Here is a 23,995-nt window from a genome sequence, read left to right on the forward strand (position 1 = left end):
AAGACAGTTGACAAGGTGGGATACACTTCCACATCTTGTACTGCCATTGAACAATATTTATTGCCAGGATCATGTGGTGTGTTCACAGCAGAGTTTTAGCTATTCACAGGGCCCTCCTTTCCATTTCTCAGGCTTCCCTCCACAGTGTTTTAATTTGTTCAGACACAATGAGCAGCCTGCAGCCTATCAACTGTTGCTACTTTTGTCACCCTTTGATCTCTGCTATCCATGACCTTCTCACTGTCCTTGGCCATGCCACATGCTCAGTTTGCTTTTCTAACCAGACACTCAGCCAGTTAATTCCCTGGGATGCCCACATGACTTGGGACCCAGAGAAAGATGATACTTAACCCCATTCCTTTTCATGATTTCAGCTGCAGATATTTGGATCTAGATCAAACCTCTTTGCCCGGAAGTGGAATGACATCCGGTGTGCTACTGCTCCTGGTAATAAACTCCGCAAGGGCAAGGAATCTGCTGCAGTTTGGCTCTTTTCCTTGCACTCCTCTAGAAAGGAATCAACTGTTTTATACCCTCTATTCAATGGACATAGTAGGATTACCCATTGTGGGGGTGATTCATTACTTAGGAAGAAACAATGTTGTTGGGGAGTCAGACTGAATGTCCCCCCTGTGGGTCCGGGGATTAGAATAGGCCCGAGGTATTCCTGCCTGTCGTAAGAGGTGACTAAAAGGAGTCCATCCCCCTCACGGGGGTAGTTAGCGCCTGCGTCCGGAGACGGACGGTTCCACGACCTATAATTGTGGTCTTTTTGGTTTTTCACTTCTCGTTTCTTCCTTCCTTTGGTTGGTTCCTTTCTTTGCTCTTCTCCACCTCACTGTCTTCCTTACTCTTTCCCTTGACTTCTCCTTGCCTCCTCATTGCCTTCTTCTCCTTGCCTTCACATTGCCTTCTTTCCTTGCCTTCTCATTGCCTTCTTCTCCTTGCCTTCTCATTGCCTTCTTCTCCTTGCCTTCTCATTGCCTTCTTCTCCTTGCCTTCTCATTGCCTTCTTCTCCTTGCCTTCTCATTGCCTTCTTCTCCTTGCCTTCTCTGGTCTAGGCCTCGGCGTTTGAGACAGTCTGTCCTCTTTCTCCCTCTCTCTCTTCTTTTTCCTCTTCTTCCTTCCTCCCTGTGCGTGCCTGAAGGCTGACCAACGCGTTCGCACGCGTAGCCGGTGACGGGGTAACGCGTAATTCCCCGCCCTGGGTAGACATGTAAGGCACGCACGTACCCCCTGGTAAAGGCCAGGCCCAGGGAGGGGTGATTGCCTGAGCTGATACCTTCTGACCATGCCGATTGGTCCCTCCGGCTGTTTCTCGGGAGGTGTGACCTGAGGTGTAAACATTCACCTAAGGCGGGAGAGCCCTCTGAGAGGGTCCCCACAAGGAAGGAGCGCGCCATCGGAGACGCTGGCAATCATGGGGGATTTCTCCGCAATGGATTCTACTCCATCTCTTTCGACTTCTGCCCAAAAACGGAAACGTGACCAGCCACCAGTGACAAAAGTACTACCGCCTGCCCCACAGTTCCTCGTCGTTTCTCGATCTGAGGACGGAAAGGATTTTTCTGCTGTCAACCCTTTCATTATCCAGAAGGGCGTAGATGCCATAGCCGGATCTGTCAAATCTTGTACCAGGTTGCGTAATGGTACCTTATTACTAGAAACTGAGAGCGCCTTTCAGGCACAAAAACTGCTTCGGGCCACACTCCTGTACACGTTCCCTGTCCGGGTGGAGGCTCACCGAACTTTGAATTCGTCTCGTAGTGTGGTCTATACTAGATCCCTCGACGGATTGACTGATGAGGAGATTCAATCTTTCCTCGCTGAGCAGGGCGTGACGGCTGTCCATAGGGTCATGAAAAAGGTCAACAATGACCTTGTACCGACCCGGACACTTTTCTTGACTTTTGATAGTGTTAAGCTGCCATCGCGCATCAAGGCGGGCTACGAGGTTATTTCTGTTCGCCCCTATGTCCCGACACCTACGCGCTGCTACCAGTGTCAGCGTTTCAATAACACTCGACAGTCTTGTTCCAATGCGGCTAAATGTGTCACTTGTGGCAGGGATGCCCATGAGGGTGACTGTCCACCTCAGTCTCCTCGTTGTGTGAACTGTCAGGGTGACCATGCCGCATCCTCCCGCGACTGTCTTGTCTATAAGGAAGAACGCTGTATCCAAGAAATTCGGGTCAAAGAAAAAGTGTCCACCTCGGCTGCTCGCAAGCTATTGGCTAGTAGGAAGCCCACGCTGCTCCCAGTGGGGAAATACAGTACTGTCCTCGCCTCTCCTCGGACTACCAGGGAGGTGGCAACCCAGACATGCGATCTGACCTTCAGCACCACGTTCATCCATTCGGCCAGTGCTAAGATCGCGCGGTCGACGTCACTTCTTCCTCCCATCACCCCTCAGACACCAGCCCCTTCATCAGCTTCTGCTAAGACGAAGACCCCGAAGTCAGATGCACGGGCCTTCAAAAAGGAACCATCCCGTGCAGACTTCCTACGTCCCTCGACCTCCCAGCCTTCGACCGGTACCTCCACCAAACGACCTTCCAAGAAGGCTCATAGGAAGCACAGTTCTCCTTCTCTGCCATGGCGCATTTCTTCTCCTGCGCCACCCAGCCGTTGCCGCCCCAGGCCGTCATCCGTTTCGCCTGGCCGCACCACTGGTAGCTGAACATCTGGCCGTTCACTCGCGGCGGAAGCTTCCCCTCCCGGCCATGTTGCCGAGATTTCGGATGAACTTATGGACCCAATGGACGATGACTGTCCACCTACTGATAGCGGTGGCAGTGCTCGCTCGAAGTCAGGCCCTCAGCGACCTTCGAGGTGACCCCTTCTTTCCTCTTCCTTTTCTTCTTACGATGGCACTTATTCACTGGAATATTCGCAGCATTCGCTCCAATCGAGAGGACTTGAAGTTGCTGCTCCGCTTGCACCGTCCGCTCGTCGTAGCCCTCCAGGAAACGAAGCTACGCCCATGCGATCAAATTGCCTTGGCACACTACACCTCTGTGCGTTTTGACCTACCCCCTGTGGTAGGTATCCCGGCTCATGGAGGGGTTATTTTGCTGGTCCAGGATGATATTTACTACGATCCCATCCCGTTGCACACCGGCCTGCAGGCAGTTGCCATCCGCATTACTCTCCCCACTTTCACATTTTCCATTTGTTCTGTTTACACTCCATCGTCGTCTGCCGTTACCAGGGCAGACATGATGCAACTTTTTTGCTCAGCTACCTGCACCATTTTTGTTAACTGGAGACTTCAATGCCCACCATCCCCTTTGGGGCTCTCCAGCATCCTGCCCGAGGGGCTCACTGTTAGCAGACCTTTTCAACCAGCTCAATCTTGTCTGCCTCAATACTGGCGCCCCTACTTTTCTTTCGGACACATCTCACACCTATTCCCATTTAGACCTCTCTATATGTACTCCCCAACTTGCACGCCGGTTTGAGTGGTATGCACTTTCTGATACATATTCGAGCGACCACTTCCCATGTGTTATCCATCTCCTGCAATATACCCCCTCTCCGTGCTCCTCTAGTTGGACCATCTCCAAGGCAGACTGGGAGCTCTTCTCTTCCTGGGCGACCTTTCAAGATCAAACCTTCACAAGCTGCGATCGTCAGGTCGCACACCTCACGGAAGTCATTCTTGCTGCTGCTGAATATTCCATCCCTGACCCTACTTCTTCTCCACGTCGCGTACCAGTCCCCTGGTGGACCGCAGCATGTAGAGATGCTTTACGTGCTCGTCGATGTGCTTTACGCACCTTTAAACGCCACCCTACAGTGGCGAATTGTATCAATTATAAACGATTACATGCACAGTGTCGTAGTATTATTAAAGAAAGCAAGAAAGCCAGCTGGGCTGCTTTTACAAGCACCTTCAACAGTTTTACTCCTTATTCTGTTGTCTGGGATAGCCTGTGCCGGCTATCTGGCACTAAGGTCCACTCACCAGTTTCTGGCTTGACGGTCGCGAATGATGTCCTTGTGGCCCCTGAGGATGTCTCCAATGCCTTCGGCCGCTTTTTCACAGAGGTTTTGAGCTCCACTCATTACCACCCTGCCTTCCTCCCCCTAAAACAGGCAGAGGAGGCTAGGCCACTTAACTTCTGCTCCTCGAATCGTGAAAGTTATAATGCCCCATTCACCATGCGGGAACTTGAAAATGCTCTTGCCCGGTCATGGTCCTCCGCTCCAGGGCCAGATTCTATTCATATGCAGATGCTGAAGAACCTTTCTCCTGCGGGTAAAGGTTTCCTTCTTCGTACTTATAATCGCATCTGGATTGAGGGACATGTTCCCGCATGCTGGGGCGAGTCTATTGTTGTACCGATTCCTAAGCCGGGGAAGGACAAGCAGTTGCCTTCTAGTTATCGACCCATTTCGCTTACCAGCTGTGTCTGTAAGGTGATGGAGCGAATAGTTAACTCTTGTTTGGTTTGGCTCCTCGAATCTCGATGCCTACTTACCAATGTACAATGTGGATTTTTTAGGCGCTGCTATGCTGTTGACCATCTGGTTACCTTGTCGACCTTCATTAGGAATAACTTCTTGCGGAAGCGCCCGACCACGGCTGTGTTCTTTGATTTGGAGAAGGCTTACGACACCTGTTGGAGGGCGGACATTCTCCGCACCATGCATACATGGGGCCTTCGCGGTTGCCTCCCTCTTTTTATTCGTTCCTTTTTAATGGATCGACAGTTCAGGGTACGTGTGGGTTCTGTCCTGTCAGACACCTTTTGCCAGGAGAATAGGGTGCCACAGGGCTCAGTTTTGAGCGTCACTCTCTTCGCCATAGCGATCAATCCAATAATGGATTGCCTCCCAGCTGATGTATCAGGCTCCCTTTTCGTGGATGATTTTACCATCTATTGCAGCACGTAGAGTACATGTTTCCTGGAGCGCTGTCTTCAGCGTTCTCTTGACCGTCTTTACTCCTGGAGTGTCGCCAGTGGCTTCCGTTTTTCTGCCGAAAAGACTGTCTGTATTAACTACTGGCGCTACAAAGAGTTTCCCCCACCCTCCCTATGACTCGGTCCCGTTGCTCTCCCATTCGTGGGGACAACAAAATTTTTAGGTCTTACATTTGACAGGAAACTTAGCTGGTCTCCACATGTGTCATATTTGGCTGCCCGTTGTACCCGTTCTCTAAATGTCCTCCGTGTTCCTAGTGGTATGCCGTGGGGAGCGGATTGAACCATCCTACTTCGTCTATATCGGTCGATCGTCTGCTCCAAACTGGATTATGGGGGCTTCGTATACATCTCGGCACGGCCGTCCATCTTACGCCGCCTCAACTCCATACAACATCAGGGTTTACGTCTTGCGATCGGAGCATTTTATACTACTCCCGTTGAGAGTCTTCATGCTGAAGCCAGTGAATTGCCACTCACCTACCAGCGTGATACACTGCTTTGTCGTATGCCTGTCGGCTACTGTCAATGCCCGACCACCCGTCTTATCGTACCTTTTTGACGACTCTCTCGACCATCAATATGGGTTGTATGTCTCTGCCCTGCTACCCCCTGGAGTCCGCTTTCGTCACCTCCTTCACCACCTTGATTTTTCACTCCCTGCAACGTTTAGAGTCGGCGACAGCCACACGCCACCATGGCTCCAGGCTCGGGTTCACGTTCACCTTGACCTCAGCTCGCTCCCAAAGGAGGCTACTCCCGGTTCGGTACACCACTCCCGTTTTCTCGAACTTCATTCGAAGTTCATTAATATGACCTTCATTTACACAGATGGCTCTAAGACCAATGACGGAGTCGGGTGTTCTTTTATTGTCGGGGCACTAAGTTTCAAATACCAGCTCCATGGCCATTGTTTGGTCTTCACAGCTGAACTCATTGCCCTCTACCAAGCTGTTCTTTACATCTGCTGCCACCGACATTCTGCTTATGTCATCTGCTCCAATTCCCTGAGGGCCATCCAGAGCCTCAGTGATCCGTATCCGGTTCACCCTTTCGTGTACCGGATCCAATGCTCTCTTCAGCAGCTGGTGGACGACGGTTCTCCGGTTAGCTTTATGTGGGTTCCTGGCCATGTCGGTATCCCTGGGAAGGAAGCTGCAGATGCCGCGGCCAAGGCTGCAGTCCTCCAGCCTCGGACAGCTTCTTGTTGTGTCCCTTCATCAGATTGCAGCAGGGTCATTTGTCGGCGCATTTTATCGCTGTGGCATGCCGATTGGGCTGCACTTACGGACAACAAGCTTTGGGCCTTGAAACCTCTTCCCGCAGCTTGGACGTCCTCCTCCCACCCTTCTCGCTGGGAGGAGGTCGTTTTGGCTCAGTTACGAATTGGACACTGCTGATTCAGCCATCGCCATCTGCTGACGGCTGCGCCGGCACCGTTCTGCCCATGTGGGCAGTTGATGACGGTCCACCACATTTTAACATCCTGTCCCGATTTTAATACTCTGCGTCTTGATCTTGGCCTGCCATGTACTCTGGATGCCATTTTAGCAGATGACCCAGGAGCAGCTGCTCGCATTCTTTGTTTTATCAACTTGACAAACCTGTCCAAGGACATTTGATTATGCTGTTTCTTTTAATCCTATGGCTGTTACTACGTCCTATATAGTGTTGTCCCTTTTAGTTGCTGTTTTAACCTTGTGCCTCGCGGTGCATTCCTAACTTAGTATGGGCGCTAATGACCATTGTAGTTGTGTGCCCTAAAACGACAAAAAAAAGAAGAGGTGCAGTTCATATAATAGCCCGTCCATAGTAACTCTGAAGTAGGTCTATTCCAGTTTCTGTTGATCTGCCTCAGCCAGACAGAGATCATCCATCTGATAACAACTTTCCTGTCATTTCTCTTTGTAGCTTCCTCAATCTAGCACCCATCCTCTTTTGTACATGTCTACAACACTCAAGTTTCTTTACCAAGGTATCACCATAAACATTGAACTCATTAATTTTATTGAAAGCTTTAGAGTCCCCATTGCCTAGGTACTTCATCTATATAACATTATAAATGGGAATCGACCTCAGAAATATTTTAAGAGCTCCACCACACTCCTCCATACCTCCTGTGTAACCATCATAATTCTTAGAACACTGATGTTCAATATGTCCTCCAGTGTTACCATGGCAGGTATGGCAGTACTTAGATAAGCACTCAACATCAACAACTTTTCCATTCTCTAGAGAAGTACCACTTGTCCTCTATGTTTTCATGTTCCGTCAAATGCAACAACCATGTCCCTGGTTCCAATAATATTTACAGTTTCTTCCACTGCACATTTCATAGATGCTTTTGACACAACAGTCAAGGCACCTAAAAGTGTTTTATGTACTTGTTGTTCCTAGTGCGAGGAGGGGGAAGGTCCATCAAACTACAAAACACTTGATAGCCTTTTTCCCTTTTCGTATTGCACACATGCATACACCAACTTCAAAATCACATTGAATTACACACAATGTTTGAAGTCATTTTCGAGATTTATTGCAGGATCTACACAGAAAAACTACTTTTGATGCTAAACCCTTCCTGCTAGTTTGTTGTTCAGTTATTTCCAGACAGCCTATACCATCACATTGCTTACATTTCACCACTTCCTTTATCAAAGCAGATAAGGTGCCCACATCAACAACAACAAATCCACTACAAACAGTGTCACTGTTAACACAAAAATTTGAATCAGCAGTAGGATTGGCGGGAGATGATACGTACATTACTTTCAATAGTGTGGCTTCCTTTGCTTGTGAACTGGTTACCATGGAATTTCCTTTTATTGAATTTCTTGATGCATGGCATAGTTTGCATTTATTGCACACTAAATGATATATACTTCCACAAATATATGTAGTACTTGGGCAACAAACATTCAGTAACACATGAACAAATTGCTTCAGCAAAACAAAAGTAAATACTAGCAAAGATAATCATTTATGGACACTAGAAACCTGCACTGTTACAACATATACAATGTATCATCACTGGAAACAGAAAGTTATCAGTTCTTTTCGAAATAATACTGGTTTCTGCAACAGAAATAAAGTAGGCATGACTTCATACATTATTGTAACTTTGAAATTTGCTATATATTGGTAATTTTTCATTTTAAACCCTATATATATATTGTATATATTGTGGAAAAATCGAAATTTTTTAAGTACCCTTTATCCTCAATGTGTTCACTTCAATTTTTTTAAAGCAGTGGCAATACGCAAATTGTTAACAGGAAATACTGAAAATGTATGGAGGTAGATTTCTGTAAAAGCTCCCGTCCTCCTCACCAAAATAGATGTTGCGACCATAATCCAGCATACTTGGACTTCCATGAAAGGCATTAAAATGTATTTATCAATCTATTTTTACCTCCCTCTATAAATCTTCTTTCACTTCAGTGACAGGTTTGCACTTGGTAGTGTTCGTTGTGATTTGTGACCCATTTCCAACAACTTCAGTTTCGGAGCAGCCCGTTTTCAAAACTTCAATTAGTTTACTGAATCACAACTTCTCATGTTATGCCTTGTGCCTGTGGAAATTCTGGCCATTGTTTTTGCACTCTGTCTCTGGCATATGTTGGAATTTTTGATTTTTAATCCCGTTGTTTTGCACAAAACCAAACTTTAAGAAAATGGTTTAAAATTCTTCACCTTTAGAGTAATTTTTGATTACACAAATGACACATATATGTGCTTAACATTTCATGTGTCTAACACATGTGTATATTTTGCCCTATTTGGTTTAATGTCTCTGAAATAGATGTTTGAACTGTTTGAACCCAACCAAGGCATACATCCAGTGCCCTCTTTTGATTGTCATGAAAGTTCCATTATCTACAATTATTTGAGGTGCATTATCAATGTTAGTCTGTACTTCAGTTAATGCTGCATTAATCTCATGCAGTAGAAACTCTTTATTTATTCCATTTGATGCTTCATCGCAGTGAGTGAATTGCCGGTGGATTTCATCCTCTCCAGTTCACACTAACACTCACCCACAACCTCTACTGACCTTTGCCACGTGCTCTTGCACATTGATGCTGTAAGGGATATTAGATTTGAAGATGTAGAGGTACTTTTCCCTTCATTAGGTACAGTGGTACTTTGTAACGACGACACCACTTCCTAGCCACTTTACCCTTGCACGTAGCTGAAGTCATACAAATAACGGAGATCATTTTTGGACAACCATGTTGATAACGTGGTTAAAGAGTATCTTTCCTAGAATTTGGCCTTTGGTGCAACTAATGCTTCAATGTTCAGTTGACGTGTTTTATTACTTGGTCCCACTTCTGTAGATCTTTGGCCCTGGTAAAGAGCTCTTGATGTGATGATGAGTCATTCGTTCCCTGACTGGTATGTACTTCTCATGTAGTTGGGAGATTAGCCACTTGTGTTTCTTTTTTAGTGCCACTCAGGGATCACATGTAGGGTCCTTTGAGGTTGACATGTGTGCTTGTGAAGCTGCATTGACCCCTGAAATAGTAACAAGTAACTGAAAAAAGGTTAATAAAAATATATTTTACGTTGGATAACTTGTTTATAAACATATTGTACAACATATTGATTCAAGGTAAAGTCAGGACATTTAGTTTTTAAAAGAGATTTACTATTCCATAAGAGTTTGAGCTCAGTGTCAAGGAGATCAAAAATGTTTACAGCAGCATACATAGCATCTCTCTGCAGCAGAGACAGTGTATGTAATTCTTTTTTCTAGTGCCACACCTGTGAATTTTTGAGTTCTGTCACCAAGGATCCAGTCTCTAGGAACACGATACATTAGAGAAAATCAGTGTTGAGAAGCAGTAGTCAGTTATCTCAGCTGGCTAAATTACTTGCAATGGGAGGTTGATGGACTCATTCTATATATGATTATTTTCACTGCTCAGTAGGGAGATGATAGGTGATAGAAATATGTCCTGGGGGAACTCTTCCTTAATCAAACTGATTATGTGCTGGTTATTCAGTGTCACTGAGTGTTTGTCTGGCTTTTCATGACTTTATGTAAATTACATAAAATTTATTGTGTTTAGCTTGGCAGGAAGGGAGTTAACAAACCTGCTACAGAATTTTGGTGAAATGTCATTGGAGATTGTGTTAGACAGATATTCTGTTACAATGATGGTGTCATCTGTAAACATGGTATATTTCCACTGGGCACCATTGACTACTGCAGGGCGATCTTAGCATAAACCAGAGACACTGAAGGACTCAGAAGGACAGAAGGTGTTACTTTACCCAAACACTGTTCTGGGTGTATTACTAAGTGACTAATCGGGTTCATGACAAACAGTGCCTGTTGCATGTAGCCTATATAAGTGCTTTCTTTAATTTTCAATATTTCGTACAGATGTGGGGTGAATTTAAATTCCTGCCATGATTTAGTACATGTAAAATGTTCAAATGTGTTTGAAATCTTGTAGGACTTAACTGCTAAGTCATCAGTCCCTAAGCTTACACACTACTTAACCTAAATTATCCTAAGGACAAACACACACCCATGCCCGAGGGAGGACTCGAACCTCCGCCGGGACCAGCTGCACAGTGCATGACTGCAGCGCCTTAGACCGCTCGGCTAATCCCACGGGGCTTAGCGCTTATAACAAAAGCTTAACCCTGTAGGATGAGTATTACAGTCAGAAACAGTGCATATATGTCTTGCAGCAGTGTAGCTCAAGTTGCACAAATTATACCCACTGCATATATCACATGTTTCATAATGAGAGCACTATGTGATTTCCAAAAAACTTCAAACATAATTTCAAACCTCTCGTAAATGCTTAATGTCATAACATAGTTGTGCATTTCTAAAGTAGTCAGAAGTATGAAGTTGTTTTATACCTTGTAGTTTGAGTCTTTAAACATACTGAATATGATTTATACGGAAGATATTTATTATGCATCATAATTTGAGCGTATTTTTATAATAATGTGGCTCATCACTCATGCTAGAAATTCTCTTATGCAGATGTAACAATAATATACACACTAAATGATTACAAAGTATTATTAAAAATTTCAGTTATAGGTTACTCTTCTAAATGTACTTCACAGATAAGTAATGGATACATGTGTTTGCTGAAATGTATTCTGCCATTGTCCTAATAATCTGAATATTAGTTGTCTGTTACACTGTTACATGCATTAGAACTTGAAGAAGCAGTTCATGGACAGTATTTTCTTTTACAAAATGATTATCGTATATGGAGGCTGTGGATCTGCATATAATCAAATGTGGCTACAATAACTGCTGGTCAAGAAGGAATAACTGCAGATGTGAATTTGTTAATGACATTGTAAATATGTGATTGTCATTACTTTTTAAATTTTATGCTAAAGTATGTTTTTTATGAATAAATAATTTACAAACACACAGAGGAATTTATGGCAAGTTATATTCACTTTGTGTTAGGTAATCTGTGTGTACAGGGAATTACGATATTTTGCCATGGTTAAATTGTTACCTGCGCACATTTATATCATTACCACAATAGCAATATGTTTACCCAAAATTGTAGTATCTCTCAACTTTGATATTTCTATATGATGATTTTCTACATAATGACAGTCTGCATTTGTAACACAATGTAGGAGGGGCATTCAATAAGTAATGCAACATATTTCTATTCTCGGCCAATGTCACTTCGAAAAATTCTGCATTTAACATCTTCAGATATGATAAAGCTATAGGGGCTGAAGAAGGAATATTCCACAAAGTTGCAATAAGTGGCAGCACTATTTGTGCCTTAAAAATGGCGTCTATAACAGAGGTGTATTGCAAGCAGGGACCTGTTGAGTTTTCAGTGCAAAAGCAGACCATCACAGATATTCATAGGCACTTGCAGAATATCTACAGAGACCTGGTTGTGGAAAAAAGAAGTATGCCATTTGCACACAGTTGTGATTCTGCAATGTTGGAACATGCGAACACTTTGATTGTGATCTGGCAATCGCGAAGGATGGAACACCTTGCTGCTCAGCTGGACGTCTCTGTTGTTAGTGCAGACACACTCATCCACCAGTTAGGGTACTCAAAGGTGTGCCCCGCCAAACTGGAGACTGTAAAGACCAACAAATGACCACCTGTGCCAAACTGTCTGCACATTACAAGGGTTAAAGTGATAATTTTTGTCAAACATTGTCAGACGGTGAGACACTCTGAACTGAGAAACAAGACAGCAATCCACAGAGTGGCACCACATCACCTGCTCTGAAGAAAAAGTTCAAAGCTGCATCCTCAACCAGTGAAGTCATGGTGGTGGTCTTCTGGAATTTTGAAGTTGTTATTCTGTGTGATTACCTCCATCATGGTGTAGTGTTTTGCACGTACATGCTGAAGTTGTTTCTTCAACTTCATGATGGTAGTCACCACAAAAATGGAAATGAACTCTTCTTCTCTGTGACATTGCAAGACCTCACCAAATCTGCACACCTGAGAGGAGCACACATACTTCATTGGGACAAAGAGACAAAATCCAGATGGTGCGATGTCCAGACTGTTGGGTAGACAAGGAAGAACTGTCCATTCTGCACTCTGCAGAAAGCAGTGTGTGGATGATGGGGGCAGTTGTTGATGCAACAAGATGGTGCTGTCATCAATTAGTAGAATGGTGTCATAAGGCATACAAGCCCTCCCAGTAAGGTGTCGTAAGGCCATCAAATTGAACAGAAATTGTGCTGAAAACTCGGGTTTTGTATCAAAGATCATAGGAAATAATATGGTGTAATGGGATCCTGAATAAAGCCAACCTGCTTTCAGAAAAATTATTGCGTTACTTACTGAACACCCCTCATATAATTAAGTCAGCATTTTAGACAATCGAATGTTCCAGATTAGTAATATGGAATGTACTAACTTGTGTATTATGATTAGCTCAAACAATCTGAATAGCTACTTCAAGTGTAATAGATGTCAAGAAATTTCTTTTAACACTTAGTATTTAATATTATATCTCTCTGTAGTGACTACAGAGGCTTGTTAGATGTTACATTTCATTAATGTTTCTATGTTGCAAGTATTACAGTTTAAAAAATTTAATATCGGCAAGGTACCAGGTACCTGGAAGGAATATCTAACAGCATATATCAGTGCATAAAGTGCTGTTACATTTTTGAATCATTTAATGTTTCACTTTTGTATATTTACCCATTGTTAATTGTGTTATGTCCAAAGAATATACTTGTGATGTTAGAATACATGGTATTGTGTCAACTTGTTAGCTCAGCATAAACATGTGAATCTCACATATTAAATTTGACATTACTTTGGTTTTAAATATGGTCAGGTACCACTTGTCATAAACAGAACAGTCATATGTGTCTCACTATCTTCTTTTTAGAAACGTCTGACATTGCTTCCACTTATGTGTGTCAGACGTATTCTGTTTTCTTTTCTGTCGGTCTCTCTTGACCAACTCTTGATCTTTTGGACCCCGATGGTATTAGGTTACGAGGCCAGAGGGTGTCTTTCATTTTCCTTATTTAATCTTCTCTCTGATGGGGGAGGACCTGTTTGGGTATTGAAGAACAAGAACAAGAACAAGAGGAAGAGGAAGTAGTTGTGATACTACTTCGTATCTCCACAATGTGGCTGGAGAAACCTTTAGCCATGCTTGTATCAGAACAGTGATGACCATGCTGTGGAGGAGCATTATTAAATTTCTGTGAAGTTGTGCAAAAGGCTGGACATTCCTGATGCACACAAAAATAATTTGGAGGTGCCAGGTGTTTGGAGAAGACTGAAATGAAAATGAGGACAGGACTTTATAGTTGAGCATTGTTGAAAGTATATGAGGTACTGCTGTACTTCCTCACAAAAGAGTACCTCCTCAGTAAACAGTTTCCCAGATACTACCATAACTTCAGAATTACATGGATAAAAGAAATGATAAAGTCACTATTTTGGTCATTTATTTATGTAGTCATAAATACCATATGCTCTTGGGATATTTTCATTGGTGTTACATGCACTTAATGTAAACTATGCAATCTGTTGTAAAATTGCTACAGGGTTTTCTTGCTGTACCCAGGGCATGTCAGAATTCCTGTTACAGGTGTGTAAGAGTTGAAGAAGGGACTTTGTACATTTCCAGACATGGGTTCAGTAATGAAACCTGGTGGATAGAGTTTGCTCTGGAACCTCTCTGTAATAGGAATTGTGAAACACTCTGGATTTTTAGTGAGCAGATGGATGGCATGTGTCGAGTGTAGACTTACTGATGCTCAGTAGTCAGTTTCCATTATATCTGTTATGGACATCATTCCACTTGATACAAGTGTTATAAATATTACTACACAGATCGAAATTTTATATTAATTTTGTGTGTGAGTTCGTTTCTTGTCATGATGCCAACTGGTCAATTGGATTCCTTGGAAGCTTGTTGTTTGCAGTAAAGCTTATTTTGTTGCCAATGTAGTGAAGAAAGTTTTTGTAAGGGTTTTGTAAATTCTTGAAACTTTGTTTTGCAAGTAGTTCATTACCTGGCAGTGAAAAAAAAAATGCTTGCACTTAGGAAGCTTTGCTTTAGTCTTACCTAATGGATATAAATCTGCAATAATACAAATACATCATTATTCTGTGATGTCCATACGATTATCAGTTTAGATATTTTTGTGGAAATGTTACCCCAGTTTGGAGTTGTCACTTATCGACTTCCATGTTTCCCTTATAAATTCAGTATTACAGTGATGAAGAATGTGATTGAAACACAATAGGTAATAGTACAATGGTTTGTTCATAAATATGTTCAGAGTGCATGTGCTGTTAATAAGAAAGTATACATGTCACCTTTATTCTATTACAACAAACTTTTTTGTTGTTCACAAGTTACTGCAATAATTTCTTTGTATTCCCAATATCAACACCATTGTGACATTGGTATGTACACCAATTATAGTGATATTTCCATGTTCCTGTCATTCATATGTGAAAATTTAGTACCTTACCGTCCAGATATTGTACAGGTACCAGTAAATTGCTAATTGTTTAGACTCTGATGCCCTGTTGTACACAAGAGTTAAACTTCTGACTGGTTTGCAAATAAGTTAATGAGCTAAATGTTCCACTTAAAGCATAAGTGCAATCATTTGCTAAACTTTTTCTTCCTTACATGCTTGAAGTTCATCAGAAGTCTGTAAGTGCACTCATCCTGAAATACTCAATAAATAAAGTGTGGGTATTTGCACACATGATCAGTTACACTGCCTTGGCAAGCACACTGTTTCCCACTGTACTACTTGCCAATACCTATTCGCTAAGATGTGTAGTCTTATGTTAAAAATGTCTTGTTGTGTTCAAGTCCATCAATAATTATCCAAAATATTTTTTGTAGTTCCTGGAAGGCATTAATTAGGCAACTTGCAACTGGTACCGGGTTCCTGGACATACAGCTGAATCTCCAGTAGCCCAGTGTAAGAGTTAACTTGAAGGTCAGTTACTCGAACAGCATTAGTTTAATAAGTGATGATGTCATTCATTGTTATGTAAGCAACTTCTGTGCCTAAAGTTAGTTTCGCAATACTGTCTGATTGTAAAGTGACTTTTTTAACATAATAAGCCTTGAGTTATTAATATTAGTGCATCTTCATTGGGGCTCTTGTCTATTTTTATTACACTAGCCATTGGCTACAGATTTTTCTCCATCAGATGCATGTATCCGTGCACGTCCACTCTATGCACATTTCTTACTTAATGTGTCAGAATTTTGGGTACATGAACATTGATTAGTGTAGATCTTGTTTGCATACATGGTTGTTAGGTGATCATAAATCATTAACTCAATCCATTAATTTATGGCTAATGATAGAAGCAGTTCCTAGTTGTGGAAGGTTCTTCATTCTCCTATATCTTTCCGTACGAGCTCTGATTTCCCTTATTTTATCTTGGTGATCAATCCTCCCTATGTAAGTCGGTGTCAACAAAATATTTTCACATTTGGAGAAGGAAGTTGGTTACTGGAATTTCGTGAGAAGATTCTATCGCAACGAAAAACACCTATCTTTTAATGATGTCCATCCCAAATCTCATATTATTTCTGTGACACTCTCTCCCATATTTCACTATAAAGAAAAGCAGCAGGTTTTGTATTAAAGTTTTTCGATGTACTCAGTCAGTGCTATCTGGTGAGGATCCCACACTGTGCAACAGTATTCTAAAAGTGGGCTGACAAGCATAGTGTCGGCAGTCTTGTTAGTAGGTCTGTTACATTTTCTAAGTGTCTTGCCAATAAAACACAGTCTTTGGTTAGTCTTCCCTACATAATTTTCTGTGTGTTACAGGTGTTGGAGCAGCACCTTTTTTAGGATAGGTAAGACAGAAAGATGTCAAGTTCTACGAGAGGTCAGGATTGAAACAAATCTTCAGTTTAGGAAAGAAATTAAACAGCACAATTCTAGCACATTGGATCACCAATCACAGCTATCAATTATAAATTTTCACCAATCACCAGAAATTTTATCTCCACCAAGTTGTATCTCAGTCCTAGGTAATTCCATTGATGAATTAAAGTCACCCAACCCAGTTGACATAATCTGCCTCTCTGAACACCATGTGACCACTGGTATAGGAACTAGGCCTAAGCACAATGAGAAACTCAGACAGGAGAGTACTGCAAATGTTAGAATAAGGAAAGGTTCTCATAAAAGTATAATTAAAAATAATGTAAGCATATTTCATCAAAATATTGGGAGTTTAAAGAATAAAGTAGATGAGCTTCTGGTTTGTTTAGAAGATTTAGAAGCTGAGAATGAAATAGATATACTATGCCTGTCTGAGCATCACATTGTTACTGATATGGATAAGGTAAATGTAAGTGGTTATAAGCTCTCTGCACATGTAATGAGAGAAAATATGGAGAAAGGAGGAGTTGCCATATATGTCAAAAGTTATCATTGTGCAAAAAGTATAGAAACAAAAAAGTTTTGTGTAGAGAAACATATAGAAGCATGTGCCTGTGAGCTTAAATTAAATAAAGGCACATTTGTAATTGTAACTGTATATAGGTCCCCATCAGGAAATTTTCATCTATTTCTGAAAAATTTGGACTCCTTGTTGTGCTATCTGTCAGACAGGGGGAAGCAAATTTTTATTTGTGGGGACTTCAATGTAGATTCTCTGAAAGAGGGTAATAGGAAAAATGACCTTGAAGTATTACTCGGTTCTTTCAATTTGACACCCGTTATTGATTTTCCTACTCGGGTGGTAAAGGATAGCAGCTCACTGATAGATAACTTCTTTATAGACCAAGATAAGTTTAACCAGATAAATGCTCAGCCTGTTGAGGATGGTCTTTCTGATCATGGTGCACAGCTAGTTACAATATATGACATAGCTCCATTCAGCAATACTAAACAGTCCTCCAAAGTAGTACGTTCAGTCAACGATTTAACAATTGCATATTTCAGGGAAAGTCTACAGCAGTTAGACTGGGATGAGGTGTACCGTGAACCTGATGCCAATTTAAAATATAATTTATTTCATGACATTTTTGTAAATGCATTTGAAAACTGCTTCCCCAAGAAAATAGTTAAATATACTCGTAAGAAACCTTGTAACAAACCATGGCTTACTAAGGGTATAAAAATATCTTGTAACCGGAAAAGGGAAATGTATCTGACAGCAAGAAAGAGTAGTGACCCAGAAACTATCAAAAATTATAAAAACTACTGTGTTATATTAAGAAAAGTTATTAAAAAATCCAGGAGTATGTGTATCATGTCTGAAATCAGCAACTCTGATAATAAAATTAAAACAATTTGGAATATTATTAAAAGAGAAACAGGTCAACCAAGAGCAGAGGAAGACAGTATTACTATCAAATTGAATGAAAACTTTACGAACAAAAAGTCAGAAGTTGAAAATATTTTTAATAATCATTTTCTAAATGTTGTGGATATAGTAGGATCCAGGTGTTCATTAGAAGATGCTAGGCTGTTAATGGAAGAGGCCATACCTATGCAATTTGATACAATTGAAATCTCACCCACTTCTCCCTCTGAAATTAGGAAAATAATAAACTTGCTTAAAAGCAAAAACTCACATGGAATTGATGGCATTTCCAGCAAAATACTAAAAGCTTGTTCTCAACAGATAAGTAAGATTCTCAGCCACCTGTGTAATAGCTCTCTGGAACAGGGCATTTTCCCTGATAGACTGAAATATGCTATTGTTATACCTTTGCATAAAAAGGGGGATAGATCTGATGTCAACAATTACCGTCCAATCTCCCTTCTAACAGCTTTCTCCAAAATTTTTGAGAAAGTAATGTATTCAAGAGTAGCTTCACATATCTGTAAAAATGAAGTACTAACAAAATGTCAGTTTGGTTTCCAGAAAGGTTCTTCAACAGAAAATGCCATATATGCTTTCACCAGTCAAATTTTGAATGATCTGAATAACCGAACACCTCCCATTGGGATTTTTTGTGATCTCTCAAAGGCTTTTGATTGTGTAAATCATGAAATTCTGCTAGACAAGCTCAAGTATTGTGGCATGAGTGGGACAGTGCACAAATGGTTTAATTCGTACCTAATTGGAAGAGTGCACAAAGTTGAAATAAGTAGTTCTCGTAACATGCAAAGATCAGCACATTCCTCAAACTGGGGAACTATCAAGAATGGGGTTCCACAAGGGTCAGTCTTGGGTCCTTTGTTGTTCTTATTATATGTTAATGACTTGCCATTCTATATTCATGAAGCGGCAAAGTTAGTTCTCTTTGCTGATGATACAAGTATAGTAATCACACCTGAAAAACAAGAATTAACTGATGAAATTGTCAATACTGTCTTTCAGAAAATTACTAAGTGGTTCCTTGTAAACGGACTCTCACTGAATTTTGATAAGACACAGTACATACAGTTCCGTACAGTGAATGGTATGACGCCATTAATAAATATAGACCTTAATCAGAAGCATATAGCTAAGGTAGAATATTCCAAATTTTTAGGTATGTCCATTGATGAGAGATTAAATTGGAAGAAACACATTGATGATCTGCTGAAACGTTTGAGTTCAGCTACTTATGCAATAAGGGTCATTGCAAATTTTGGTGATAAACATCTTAGTAAATTAGCTTACTACGCCTATTTTCACTCATTGCTTTCATATGGCATCATATTTTGGGGTAATTCATCACTGAGGAATAAAGTATTTATTGCACAGAAGCGTGTAATCAGAATAATAGCTGGAGTCCACCCAAGATCATCCTGCAGACATTTATTTAAGGATCTAGGGATATTCACAGTAGCTTCTCAGTATATATACTCTCTTATGAAATTTGTTATTAACAACCAAACCCAATTCAAAAGTAATAGCAGTGTGCATAGCTACAATACTAGGAGAAAGGACGATCTTCACTATTCAAGATTAAATCTAACTTTGGCACAGAAAGGGGTGAATTATACTGGCACTAAAGTCTTTGGTCACTTACCAAATAGTATCAAAAGTCTGACAGATAACCAACAAGTATTTAAGAAGAAATTAAAAGAATTTCTGAATGACAACTCCTTCTACTCCATAGAGGAATTTTTAGATATAAATTAAGAAAAAAAATATTAAAAAAATAAAAAAATAAAAATAAAAAAACACAAAAATAAATAAAGTTGTTATATTAACTTAAGTATGTTGTTAAATTAACCTAATTATGTCATGTATTGAAAAATTCGACTCGTTCCACATCATTACGAAATATCGTATTCATGATCCATGGAACTAGTATTAATCTAATCTAATCTAATCTAATATGTGTTCCTTCCAATTTAAATTGTTCATAATTGTAATACCTAGGTATTTAGTTGAATTTACAGCTTTTAGATTACACTGATTTATCGTGTAACTGAAGTTTAATGAGTTCCTTCTAGCACTCGTGTGGATAACCTCACACTTTTCATTATTCAGAGCCAACTGCCACTTTTCCAACCATTCTGATCCTCTTTTTCTAAATCGTTTTGCAGTTTGTTTTGATCTTCTGATGACTTTATTAGTCGATAAATGACAGCATCATCTGCAAACAACTGAAGACGGCCGCTCAGATTGTCTCCCAAATTGTTTGAATAGATAAGGAACAGCAAAGGGGCTACAACACTACCTTGGGGAATGCCAGAAATCACTTCTGTTTTACTCTATGACTTTCCTACAATTACAATGAACTGTGACCTCTCTGACAGAAATCACAGATCCAGTCACATAACTGAGATGATATTCCATAATCACACAATTTCACTACAAGCTGCTTGTGTAGTACCTACAGTGTCAAAAGCCTTATGGAAATCCAGAAATATGGAATCAATCTGAAATCCCTTGTCAATAGCACTCAGCACTTCATGTGAATAGAGAGCTAGTTGTGTTTCACAAGAATGATGATTTGGGGATTACAATACTCAGTCTTGCTACAACAGTCCTGTGTTCACTAATCCCTGAATCAGTTTTTATGCTCATTATTAACTCAGGATTATTTCTTGCTAAGAGGTCAAGCGTGTTTTCACAACCGTTTACTATTCACGTGGGCTCATGAACTAATTGCTCGAGATCATTTTCAGAGAATGTGTTTAGCACAATTTCAGATGATATTTTATGCGTACCTCCAGAATTAAACATGTATTTTCACCAACATATCGAGGGTAAATTAAAGTCACCACCAACTATTATCATATGATTCGGGTATGTGTTTAAAATCAAACTCAAGTTTTCTTTGATCCCTTCAGAAACTGTGCCATCTGAATTGGGAGGTTGGTAAAAGGATACAATTATTATTTTATTCCATTTGCCAACAATGACTTCTGCCCATACTAATTCACAGAATGTATCTACTTCAATTTCGTGACAAGTTAAACTACTTCAGACAGCAATAAACACGCCTCCACCAACCATGTTTAGCCTATCCTTTTGGAACACCATTAGGTTCTTCACAAAAATTTTGGCTGAGCTTATATCCAGCTTTAGCCAGCTTTCAGGACCTATAACAATTTAAGCATCAATGCTTTCTATTAGCGCTTGGAGCTCTGGTACTTTCCCAACACAGCTACGACAATTTACAACTGTTATACCAGTGGTTCCTGTATCTACATTTTTGCTGTGTTCAGCCTGCACCCTTTGTAACTGAAGTGCTTTTTGTGTTTTCCCGAGACCCTCTAACGTAAAGAACTGCCCAGTCGACACCACACAGACCCTGCTACTTGTGTATCTGCCACCTGTACGTGGTGGGCACCTGACCTAATCAGCGAAACCCAAAACCCAACCACCCTTTGGCGCAAGTCGAGGAATCAGCAGCCTAGCCGTCTGAGCCTCTGATTCTGACCCTTCACTCAGCTCTGTACCAGAGGTCCGGAATTGCCCCTGACGGCTATGCTGCAAATGGTCAGCTCTGCTTTAATCTTGCAAGCAAGAATGGCAGCCTTTACCACTTCTGTTAGCTGCTCGAAACCAAAGAGAATCTCTTTTGATCGAAAGTGACACGCGTAATTGGTACCAACTTGAGCAACCACCTGCAGTTAGCTGCATGCCGTGCTCTTCATGGCATCCGGGAGTACCCTTTCCACATCTGGAGTGACTCCACCCGGTATGCACACGGAATGCACACTGGATTTCTTACCATTCTTGTCATCCAAGTCCCTAAGGGGGCCCTATAATGCACCTAACCTTGGAGCTCCAAACTACCAATAATCTCAGCCTCTGTGATTGCCCAGATCTTGGAGGCTGAATGGTTTCCTCTGAAACAGGACAGGTGACAGCATCTGGCTCAGTGACAGTGTCAGCCACAGACAGAACCTGGAACCTGTTTGTCAGACAAACCGGAGAGGCATTATGTGTGGCCACCTGGGAAGTCTTTCACCATGTGCTTCGCCCCGGGGCAACCTCCCACTCGACAACAGGTGAGGGGTCAGCCTCAGTGCGAGCAGTAACTGGGTTGGCCACTGGTGAGGACTGATCAGAAGACTCTGACGTGCTGGACGTCCGCTGTGTCCCCACGGCCGGCCCACAACAGTGGTGCCCATCCACTGCAGCCTCAAGCTCTGTAACGGAATCCATCACAGCCTGAAGCTGAGAGCGAAGTGTCACCAACTCGGCTCACATCCGCATACAACAATCACAGTCCCTGTCCATACAAAAGACCATGGAAGACTAAACTATGCAGATAAACAAACTGTCAGCACATGCTGTGCAATTCTACTATAGAACCTGCCAAAAACACTAACTGAAGCTGAGAGCGAAGTGTCACCAACTCGACTCACATTCACACACAACAATCACAGTCCCTGTCCATACAAAAGACCATGGAAGACTAAACTATGCAGATAAACAAACTGTCAGCACATGCTGTGCAATTCTACTATAGAACCTGCCAAAAACACAAACTGTGTCTAGTAATACGCGTATGTTCAGAAACCTAAATAATTTGACCCTGATCTGGAACTTGTAATATGTCACAAAATCAGTTTACTTTCTGACGCAAATGAAAACACGAGAACTGTGGCTATTAGATGTTAAATTTACACGCAGAAAGTCAAGAAATTGAACTATTCAAGTAGACAGATGATATAATAAAATTCGCTCCTGGTTAGGAACTCGTAAATGACAAATGTGGTTACTTATCTGTTGCTGCATCTGTCGCAGTTAGCTACTGCTGCCTGAGTACTGCTATGACATGTTTGCGCACTTCTTTCATTGTTCCCCTCTATTACTGTGACTTAGTACATTTACAATTGAAAAGAAGGCAAAGTGCTGGAGTGTTTCTCTAGAATGTTTCTAAATACTTGTAATGTGGCTATTTAGAGAGACTGCTATACTCATTCATTTTCCGTGGTGGATTAAATGTACTAAGCTAGCAGTAGGAATAAATTGAATCGGTTCCAGTGTAGAAATTTTTGCTTCAGTCAGGATGGTGAAGTATCGGTGCCTCATGCAATTGGTTTTTAATTAACTCAAATGCTTCTTGATATTCCTTATTCTATTTCCAGTGGAGATGTACTTGTGAAGATAAAAAAATCGAGGATAAATACTGTGATAGAAATTGCACAAACTGAGAGATTTTCAGTTGATTACATCATTTTTGTGCAGGACAATTTCTCACTGGTTCCATTTTCATTGGATCAGGTTTGATTCCATGCAAAGAAATTACATGCCCAAGAAAACAAGCGATTTGGCAAATTCTTATTTACCCATCCACTAAACGCTTACATTACACGACATAGAATGTATAAATGTTCTCCCTAAAGGTAGTACTAATTAGAATAACATTATGTAGGTGATAAGTGTATCAATAATTCTTCTCTTAGAACTTCTGTGAGTGCTGTCATAAAGGCCACTGATGATACTGACAGCCCGAAGGCCATCCTTTTAAACTGCTAACACCTTCCATTCCACAGAAAGGCTGTGTTCTTCCTGCTATACCTTCATCCTCCAGTTGGTCACATTGTACAGTAAACTGCATCATTTCTCAATGGGCATCAGTTAGTAAATGCACACAGCCATCCCTTTTTGTTACAGTGTGGATTGCATTAGAACTTTCACTATCTGAGTGTTAAATAATCTGATTCTTCTACACACCCTTAATTGCTTTATTAACTATTGCTTTCTAGGGCAAGGGTACTGGGTACAATTTACTATGGAATGGCACATGATTCTTAACTTGAGTTTTACAAGCACATCATCTGATTGGACAAGATGTTCTTAAAATAGATTGACATATCACCCTTATATTTTTACCTGTTCCTTCTGTTTAGCTTCAGGCATGTCCCCTAATGTTTGAGTCATACTTTGAGTGCTGGTCATAGCATTTTAATCATCATTATTCTACTGGAGCCCAGCATCTTCCCCCGACTTACTTAAAGATGCAGTTCCCAAACTCATATTTACGAATGGACTAACCTAATCGTCTCCCTTGATGAATCCTGAAACACTCTCCTCTTCATTTCTGTCTGACTAGTGGAAGGAACAGAAGTGTGAAAGAATGCATTGACAAACCTATTCAGAATCAGTGAATTCTGAGAACCAAACTGATGTTAAGTCATACAAAAATGAATACACTCTGCT

The 23,995-nt window shown here is 41.2% G+C and overlaps 1 long non-coding RNA gene across 1 annotated transcript in view; it reads left to right on the forward strand.

The window, feature by feature from the left end:
• LOC124742874 overlaps positions 1–23,995 on the forward strand; it is a 199,996-nt gene that overhangs the window by 10,312 nt on the left and 165,689 nt on the right. The window contains exon 2 of the long non-coding RNA XR_007010271.1: positions 15,300–15,396. This is a non-coding gene — a long non-coding RNA (uncharacterized LOC124742874). The remainder of the gene's footprint in view (positions 1–15,299; positions 15,397–23,995) is intronic.

This window comes from Schistocerca piceifrons, unplaced genomic scaffold (genome assembly GCF_021461385.2).
Source record: "Schistocerca piceifrons isolate TAMUIC-IGC-003096 unplaced genomic scaffold, iqSchPice1.1 HiC_scaffold_2340, whole genome shotgun sequence".
In the NCBI taxonomy this organism is placed as follows: domain Eukaryota; kingdom Metazoa; phylum Arthropoda; class Insecta; order Orthoptera; family Acrididae; genus Schistocerca; species Schistocerca piceifrons.